Raw genomic sequence first — 10,742 nt, 5'->3', positions numbered from 1 at the left:
TTTATAGTATCCATTTAGCCTCTGGATCTATGTGCAGTCTTAATGGAATCCTAATGGAACTTCTTAGATATATCCTATCATTATTTTTTTTACACAAAAGTAGAATCAGAATGCTTTTTGGATAATTATGACTTCTGGATTAATTTTGTATCGAAAAAAACTGACTCTATTGATAATAAAGCTTTCTTAAAACATAAGCAAAAAGTTAATCAATTATAATCAAAAATTTCCATGTAGTCTCACCATGTTTATTCTCTTATAGCTCCGACGTTTTGGCCTCAATCATTCTGAATTATATCTTATTTATAATATCATAGCTACAACAACGTCATTAAAAGGTCGCAGGCAACCTATTTTTATACTCTATTTCACCATTATAATTTTATTCAATTTGCACTTCCTATTACAATCTTATCAGTCAGTTAGTCAACATAATTGTTGATTAAAAAAAAAAAATAACAGTCTCGGACAATAATTTAAATTGTATGTAAATAGATAAGAAGTGTATTCCTTGTTTCACTAGTTAAAACTAGGAAGATGTTTGACTACGACTCTAAAGGAACGCTGTATAAAACCGAACTTGCAATGGAGTAAGGGTCATGCGTAGAAAGTTGTGTGGCAATAATTGAAAGTGCGTATGAAACTATAGCAGATAGTGAAAATACTCTCCAAGGCCTAATCGACTATTGAATCATCTATTGCATAAAATAGGCCTCCATTACCATCACTTTCGACTTCTCTAGCCTTGTTTCGGATCCGCACTTCATATATTATAAGTTCCCTAACCTGTGCTGCAAGATGTTTAGTTCATTTTTTAGTACATTTCTTATCATTTATTATACAGTAAACCATAACTACAGTCATTAATCGAATTTTCCAGATTGCAAAATTACAATTTATTATGTTGTAAATAGACTGTCTTTATTTTTATTTATTATTCAGGTTAATTACCTGAGACGGTATCATAATCGTATTGTTTTTTATTTAATGCATTTTGATAGCCCTCGACATTATTATTTTTACTATATTTTATTATATTCTACCTCATGGTGTTAAGTTTAAATTAACATGCCCAGTTAATAATAACATTATTAATTTATTTCTTATAATTATTATTTTGTTTTTTAGGACCAATATAATTCTTTTATTATGTCTGCATAATTTATGTTCATGTATTTGACAGTTTTGTAATTAACTTCATTTTTGATATATTTTTTAATTGAAATCTTTTTTTATTCCTTTAATTTAATTTTTTTTTTGGAATTTTTTTCATTTTCCAAAATCCTTAAAATCCTTAAAATTAAAATTGTGATTTTTTTTTTAAATGGTAAGGTATGATAGAGCTGATACTTTTGTGTTTTTAGTATTTATGCTGCTATTTATATGTTGTACCAATGTGATTCTGACTTTTTAAGATGTTTTCCCTATTTATATATGATAACAATCCTTACCATAGGTTGCGGCCATCCAGTTGAAAAATATTGTACGATTTATCATGTAGTTGGTTGCTTGTTAGCTTGACTACCTCAGGCAGTCTATTTAACAATTTTGCTAAATATTTAATTACAATTTTATATATTTGTCATGCAACTTATAAATACAAAATCATACCACTAGTTTTGTTATCAAAATATTCAAATATTATTTCTCTTAGCAAGGGAATTTATTCCGAAATATTTAAATAAACTGCCTGAAGCAGCCAAGCTGACTAATAAGTAAACATTAAAGCAGTCTACTTACAAAATTATAAATTGTTCAACACTTTTTCCACCCGCAGGCCAGAACAGATGGTCAGGATTGCAATAAAATATAAATAGGGAAAACACCTAAAAAACTCATAACTACATTAGGTTAATGTGAAGCTAAAAGCAAAAATACAAAGGTAATAGCTCTGGTATATCTTTGGATTGCAAAAAAATCACAATCTTAATTTTAAGAATGGTAGGATTTTAGAAAATGAAAAAAAAAAACAGAAACTTAAAGGAACCTATTTAAATAACAAAATATATTAACAATGCAGTTAATTACAAAACTGGCTGAAAAACATAAATATAAATTATGCAGAAAAAATCTCAATCTCACTCTCCACTTTACATAAGTCCTAAAGAACAAAATAAAAATTATAACAAATAAATTAATAATAGCGTTATTAAATTAGCATCTTAATATAAACTTAAAATCATGATATAAAATATAATATTATTATTATTATATTATATTATATTAGTCTGTTTAACCGCTTTGAACAGCTCTGATGAAGCCCTGCAAAGTGGGGTGAAACGTTGGACATTAAATAGTTAAAAACTATTTGTTCTTTTTTGACTGCAACCTTGACCATCTTCTTATATTTAAATTAAAATTCAAGATGGAATTAATAAAAATATATGAATTTAACACTGAGTTGGTTAAAATAATAATAAATATGTAAAAATTATAATTATAATTATAAAATTATAATAGATTTTGTATGCAACTGTTTGTATAGACTTTTTATTGATTACAATACACAGATTGCTCTGAGACAATAATAAATACATGATACTTGTTAAAGTGCAAAATACCATTTTCATGATAAAATTAATTTAAGTTTTTGTTTTTTTTAGTTTTAAACAGTAGGATAATTTTTAAAAAATGTACACGAAAAAAAAATCACCAGTCAATCAAAGATATTACACCATTAATACACCGGTTAAATACAAACAATAAACTAGTTTTGTACAGTTGTGGGACAATGCTATGGTATGGTATGTTGGTATATGTTTGAAACGTTTGTTGTTTGGTTTTTTTTTATTTGTTGTAGTCTTCTATTTTTTTTTTTTTTTTTTGTATAAACGGATTTCTGAGAATAATATGTTACTGTTAATTCGTCGAGAGCTGTAAGTCAGACATCAGACACCAGGTCATTTTTGCCGAAGCTTTTATATTTGCTCTATTATATAAAAAGTTTTTAGTGATCACCGTCTAATATTGTATTTTTAGGTATAAAGTGTAATAATAAAAATTGGTCAAAAAAAGTTGAGTTTAACTGATGACCGCATTTTGTAAAAGAAAGAACAAATGAAAAAGACAGAAATTATTAAAGAGATTAGTTGAAAACTTACTTCCTGAATATTTAGAAAAGCCTGGAACAAGACGGTGATTTTTTTAAAGAGGGACAAAATTGAAGTTCAAATTAAAATGTTGGAATAAAGACTTGAAATTTATTTTTTTTTTCATCCTGTACCATATTGAAAAATAATACAATCTGAATTACATAATACAATTAAATTACAGTAATACAATTTGAGCAACGAGTAGTGCAATTAAATTAGCAGTCTTAAAATTTGGAGGTTAAAGTGGAGGTTGGTAAGCCCTTGTAAATTAATATTTTTTTTATTTATGTTAAAAATTATATAAATTAAGAAATTTTCCAATCATATTTTAGGAAATCATTTGTTAATTTCGAATACGTTGTACCTGATCTCTTTATTACTTATGAATTAGCAAGAACCATTTTAATTTTTTTCTTTATATAAGTTTAATTTGGGTTATTATGGTCTGGAGTTTAATTCATAAATTCAATATCTACTATTGCTAAATTCATTAAAATCGGAATGATCATTCCCTAAATATATACTTAGGTTTAATTGATAGCAATATTATTTTATATAACTAGTACGTTTCTCATAAAACATAAATAATATAAGGTGGAAAGCCCTTGTAAATTAAATTTTTTTTTATTTATGTTAAAAATTATATAAATTAAGAAATTTATCATTCAATATTTTAGCAAATTATTTATTAATTTTGGATACTTTTCCCGCAATATTTTTATTAGTTATCAGTCAGCAAGGACAATTTATTTTTTTAAAAACATAGTTTCTTAAAACGATTGTTAAAGAAATGATAGATTACATGGCTTTTTTTCAGAAATTACTGTATATTATTTTGTTTTTGGTAACGATGCTAGGTAAAACCTAAATATTTAGTTATTTTTGTGGGGAAAATATGTTAGTCAGACTTTATTGAAACCCTTTAGTACTTAGTGATTTACTTGCCCATAACTATTCACACTGACGTCTCAGTCATAAAGAACACTGAGAACTCCCTGTCGCATGAGAACACTTAATAAATAACAACTGTAAGTTAATTGAAAAATACTTTTTAAGGTTAAATCCTATTCAGCCGAGAAAATTGTCGTGTTGTTACAATAGAGCTATGTTTAGGACAACCGTTATGTTGAATCATTAGTACTCAGAAAGGCTAACATGATTTGAATTTATTTATAGGCATTATGGTGTCTAGATTTGTCGTTTTTTAGTTGATTGATATAGGATTGATTGATTGATATACGAAATCAATTTCTTCTCAATCTTTTTTCTTGTTGACAACAATACTGTCATTTTCTAATTCTAGATTTATTTTTCACACTAGAATTTTTTTTTTTTAATTTCTGTATTCTGTTTGTTCATTTTCGACATTCCTTATCAATGGAGATAGGATCAGTTTAAAGGAATATAGTGGTCATTTCTGGTAGTATAAGTACCAAGTGGTCTGTATAATTTATAGAGGAAGCAAATTGCAGATTTTATTAATAAAACGGAAACCTGGAACATTTGAAAATAAAAAATATAATAAAATGAGCATAGTAGATATACCAAAACAATGGAATGGTGTGAGTGAGTTAAGAAGTATTGACTATTGGCTATACAAAATAAAATTTTAAATCAAAGAACCATTTTGATTTTTTTTTTTTTTATAAAAGTATAATTTGGGTTATTATGGTCTGAAGTTTAATTCATAAATTCAATATCTACTATTGTTAAATTCATCGAAATCGGAATGATCATTCTCTAACCATATACTTAGGTTTAATTGATAGCAATATTATTTTTTTTTAAATTTTGCATAACTAATACGTTTCTCACGCAACGTGAATGCAATCAAATGCATAAATATGTTCGCTATGTAGCACTTTAATGATATAGAAGATTTTTTTTATCAATATAGACAAATTACAAGGCAATATTAATAATGAACAGGTAATGAGTTTTTCATTCTTCCGTAAACGTTCGTGTAATAATAGCCCGTTAATAGGCTTTTCACATTCCTCGTTATATTATTTACGTTGCGTGAGAAACGAATTAGTTATGCAAAATTTAAAATAAAATAATATTGGTATCAATTAAACCTAGGTATATGGTTAGAGAATGATCATTCCGATTTTGATGAATTTGGCAATAGTAGATATTGAATTTATGAATTAAACTTCAGACCATAATAACCCAAATTATACTTTTATAAAGAAAAAAAAGTGGTTCTTGCTAATTGATAAGTTATAAAGAGATCACGGACAACGTATTCGAAATTAACAAATGATTTCCTAAAATATGATTGCAAAATTTCTTAATTTATAGAATTTTTAACATAAATAAAAAATCAACTTGTAATTCGATATAGAGAATGAAAAGTACTCTTCCTAATTTAAATTTTTTATATTTTATTTCATTACACCTAATACGACGTTTCGGGGCTGTCACACCATCATCAGGTATCTCATTATATCCTTTAATATCACATTTTATGTTTTCCTTAAGTCTACCTTATTTTATGTTACCTAAGTCTTAAGTATTAACAATAAACATATTGCTGTCAATTATATAAAACATAAATAATTAAAAATTCCAACAGAATTATAAATAAACAGATCAAAACTCTAAGACTAAGGAGAACATAAAATGTGATATTAAAATATATATTTAATCAGATACCCGATGATGGTGTGATAGCCTCGAAACGTCGTATTAGATGTAATGAAATAAAATATAAAAAAAATTAAATTAGGAAGAGTACTTTTCATTCACTACATCTAATTACATAAATCAAACTCATCCAGTAGAACATATAATTTAAAAAAAATAAAATAAAATAAACTATTAATTTATATATTGCATATATTAAAGCTCCGGTTTATTAATTAAGTAATTAATTAAATTATCTCAGTAAATAAACAACTGACAATAAGCAGGACATTCCAGAAAAATTTTGGATATTTTAATAGGTAAATTTTATTTATTGTAGTGTAGGATTGTCACTATTAATTTTATCGATAAACCATTTCAATAAAGGTAGCGCTTTTCTATAACGTAAAATGAACTAACCCAAAGTACAAAATCCCTTTAGAATTCAATTTTACGTAATATTCAGTCATCACGAATGAGACATTTAATTACTGAGGCGTCATCATCATGACCTGCATTTGAATCTCCTTCCTAACAATTTTTTACTGTCATTGGCGATTTACGTGTAGAACAAATTCGTTTTAAAATTAAATTTCTCGTAAGAATCCATCATCATAATTGTGACGTGAAAATTCTTAGTTGGAAGTCAGATTACAAAACAATTTCGTTCTATGCATTTTTTATATTTTCCGCGTGAATCTTAAAAATTCGTACACAATTGTCTTCCGTTTTTAGAAGTTTACGTCTCAAGGCGGGTCGGATCAAAAGTGTGCCAAATATGAATTCAATTTAAAATCTAATTTAAAACCAATATCCGTAATAAAAATTTAGCCCAATCCATTGGAAATTTTAGAGTTAGGGAAGAACTAAGGAAGGTTAGAAAATTAACAAAGTCCTTAAATGACAACAAATGGCCCTGGTATGACTCACATCAAATCAAAATTCCGAAAATTATAGAAGTTAGGAGGAGTGACCTTTTATAGTTAAGACCCCCTGTGAAGTCTGCTCCGAGAGGAAATATAACTAAATAAGGAGGGCTACCTGTAATGTTTGACACTTGCCGCAAATCCAAGACTTGTAGAAAACAAAGGAAGCAACAAGCGTCGATATCCACACACTTGTTCTTCTGTTGATTTTTACATTATAAAAATGAACGCAATAAATATAGGCGAAACGAAAGGAAATGTATTTATCAGCAAAGTAGATGGTAGATGATAAAAATGGTACTATGGAATCAATAAATTTAACCTTTTTCTTGAATGTTCAGGATAATGTTGTTAGTTACATCTCTAAACATATAATGGCTTTATTAATGTAAATTAATGTTATGTCAAACAAAATAAACCGGTAAAGTAAACTAAAAAGATTTGAAACAACGTATTTATACCAAAAGCGATAGGATTTTAAAATATACAATCTTAAACTAGAATTAATTATAAAATCAGATAGTTGGGTAAATTCATGGAAAATTTCGATAACAGTATGATTGTTACAGTCATAATTATACTGTCGCACATGCTCGGGCGTGTTAATTTATATCAATAATAATATTCTTTATTTATTCTGAGATTGATCCTTTTAGACGTAGGCCATACAGGCGTCAGAATTAGGCTTTAGAGCCTTAGAGTGAAATACAAAATAAGAATGAAATTATAAAACGTCATAAAACATAATAAAATAATAAATTTGAAAAGATTAAAATGAACAGCAATAATTTACAGAATATATAAAATAAGAATAAAACAAATAAAGTAAAACCATATGTCATATCATAAAACATAAGATGACAAACACTTCTGATAATAAATAATAGAAAACAAAAATGATAAAAATCAAATGTAATTTGATAAGGAGTAATTTGATAAGAAATAAACTAAAAATAATAAATGGAAGGTACAATTTCTGCTAATATACATATTTACAAGAATAAACTAAATTCTGAAACATTACGTACAGAAAATATATAAACTTTGAATTGAAACATTCAATTGTTATTCTTCCGGAATTGGGAGTACAGAAGGTGGTCGAAGATACGGGATTTGAAGGTCGGAAGGGTATTAGAACTACGAATGAAAGAGGGAATAGAATTCCATAGGGATGGGGAACGGATGAGGAAAGATCTACCAAAGGTTGCGGTTCGACTGGCAGTTACATGTAAGTCTGAAGGCTGTGAGCGGGTATTGCGGGACTGCACTGAGGATTTAAATTGAAGAATATCAGAGGTGTACGACTGCGGGATTGGATAACTTGGTAGAGGAAGGAAGCAAGAAAATATATACGATGGAAGGAGAAGTAAAGCCACTTTAATTCTTCATAAAATTCGGTGACAGAGGGGTGAGAGGTGACCTGGGGACCCCAAAGAAGAATCATGCAAAGCAATTAATTAACCGTTTTAATTTTGCTTCGATATTCCCAGAGACACCCCCGTAAACCACACATGAAATTATCAAAGTGGGGGAATATTAAGGAAGTAACTAGGAACCTACGGGTTTCAAAAGGAAGTAGGTGACGAAGATAATTTAAATGTTTTAGGGTGGAGAAGGTACGGCGGGACTTATCAGAGACGTGGTTTTTCAAGGGCAAGTAATGTCAGTGAATTCACTATCACGTTAACTATCACTTGCATAAGCCTTGATCCGTAAACGATCGTACAGTTTCCATAATTGCGAAAAAAGTGTTAGGCACTACCATGGTGTAACTATTTGATAGTTACAGAAATGTCGCACTGGGTTTGGCGTAATGTCAAAGGACTAACGATAACTGTCTATACGCCATGACAGAGAACTGCCACAACTTATCAACCTTACCAAATGTAATGACAATAGGTTGGAATACGTTTTTTTTAATATATTTGTCTAAAATTTAAAATTGTATCAGCCCCGGTTCACCAAAAATAATCCGCCTCGGGCTTCAAAAATGAATCAACCAACGAGCCCTAAAAACAAATTCATCATGGACCCTAAAATCAAATTCACCCGAGAACTTATAATTGTATCCAATTTGTAGAGGTATGACCTAGTACTGCAGCATCAAAGTACTGATGTTACATGAGAGGTGACCCTTAGGACCTCAGTGAATTCATCTAGAAACAATCAATATCTATTATTTTACATATTTCAATAAATTGTAACTTCAATGTATTTTTAATTTATCAAGAATGAGATAATATTAACCAAATCGTTATAATAGATGTTAATTAATAAAGACATTTTTGCTACTAGTCAGGTGTAGAATAGGTTTATGAATTTTCTTGCTCTTATCTGTGGCATCTTGTACATTAAGTACACAATGAAATTAAGAACTTGTAGCCAAATGTTCATCCAAATAAATCATATTATTTACTATGTATTTAATTACTGATTTTTTTTTTTTTTTTTTACAGGAACGATTTCGTTCTTTAACTCCAACTAATAAGGTAAGGTTAATGATTCAATGTTTTTTTTTGTTTTCTTGTGTCTTGATTATTATAAGGAATAATATTGTTAATTAATATAGTAATATAGGTTTATATCGTAATATAAGATTTTCTACTAATAATTCAGGTCCTTATTTTATATATTAAAATAGAAATAAATTATTTCTAAAAAAAAAAGTTCAAAGTCTTAATGCCTAATTCTGATAAAAATATACAATTTAATGTCAATAAAGTGTAAGAATATGATACGCACATTTTTCAGATAATTGCAGAAAATAAATCAGAAAATAAAAAAATAAAAAAAATCAATTCAAAAAATGAAGAAACATATTGACTATTTTATAATCTAGATTGTTTATTTTGAATTTAAATATTTATTACTGAACTTATTATGAGTTAAATTAGGGTAGGTTGAACTAATGAGTAACAAAGTAAACTTCAAATTATATTTATTATAAAAAAGAGAAAAGAAGGAAAGAAATTTGGCAAAATATATATAAAAAAAAAATAAATTAATTGAATGTTAATTTTCATGATTTTGGGTCATGCTACTTGCTTACTTTTTAAATATGTTAATTGAAGCCTACTTCCATTTCTTTCTCTGATTATCCTCTGACTTCTACTCTCTCAAGTTCAAATGTAGGAATATGAAATTGAAATATGACAAAATGGCTTCACTAGGTAGGGTTCCCTATGTGCCTGACTCAGGGCAGTCCTGAACTTTATCTAATATGTTGGCTATAAATTGGTGGTGGTGATTTCTAATGTTTCAGTGATTTTCCAAAAAATGCAGGTCGTAAAGCTTTCTAAATATTATAGTGAACTTGAATTACTTTCGTAATGAGGTGTTAATAATTAATATGAGGAGAACGTGGAGAAAATGTGGCACAAAGAAACAAGTTTTTGTTTATTTGTGTATCTTTGCTGACCATCTCCACATATTAATCTACAGCCAACTATCTACACCTCATCATGACTCCAGTATCACGGGGTCAAGGACGTGATAACAACCACTCACATACACGTCACAACACAAGAAGATCTTAAAACCAGGTCAAAACGATGGCAATAATAAATGAGTTTTTGTTTATTTGCTAACCACACCCCCGACCATCTTCTCCTCATTTAAGTTACTTTCCTTAAGTTTTATTTGACCGCGTCATTTATATTAGTTTGTTAAACTCATTGAATCATTGAGAAATTTAGTGCTGTTTATATACTTAATACCAGATGGGTTTTTACCTCATTGAAATAATGCAACAAGTGGAACTAGTCCGGCAAGTGGGGCCTTTTTGCAAACCTCTGGCGGCTACCAGAGTAGCAGCCGCGTACTAACCAAATTGGAGTGTCAAGATCCATTTGTCGGGACTTCCAAGATATAAATATTAACTGCCCCTGGTGGGAATCGAACGGTCAACGTTCCGAACCGGGCACTCTGGGATCTATGGCCCAACCAGCAGGGCATATGGTCTATCAGAGCATAAATACCGAATATTCATAAAATCCCCCATAAAGTAACTTAAATTTAATGGTGGGTGGGGGGGAGAGGGGAGGGAAGAGAGAGAGAGAGAGAGAGAGAGAGAGAGAGAGAGAGAGAGAGAGAGAGA

At 28.7% G+C, this 10,742-nt stretch overlaps 1 protein-coding gene across 2 annotated transcripts in view; it reads left to right on the top strand.

The window, feature by feature from the left end:
* Positions 1–10,742, top strand: part of LOC106680845 (uncharacterized) — a 304,110-nt gene that overhangs the window by 123,572 nt on the left and 169,796 nt on the right. For both annotated transcript variants that reach the window (XM_014420825.3, XM_014420826.3), the window contains exon 4: positions 9,103–9,135. The gene's annotated coding sequence lies outside the window, so the exon portion shown is untranslated. The remainder of the gene's footprint in view (positions 1–9,102; positions 9,136–10,742) is intronic.

Source organism: Halyomorpha halys, unplaced genomic scaffold (genome assembly GCF_000696795.3).
Source record: "Halyomorpha halys isolate HHAL.00 unplaced genomic scaffold, Hhal_1.1 Scaffold293.1, whole genome shotgun sequence".
NCBI classification, from domain to species: domain Eukaryota; kingdom Metazoa; phylum Arthropoda; class Insecta; order Hemiptera; family Pentatomidae; genus Halyomorpha; species Halyomorpha halys.
Note: the sequence above shows the minus strand (reverse complement) of the source record. Positions and strands in the feature narration are given on the sequence as shown.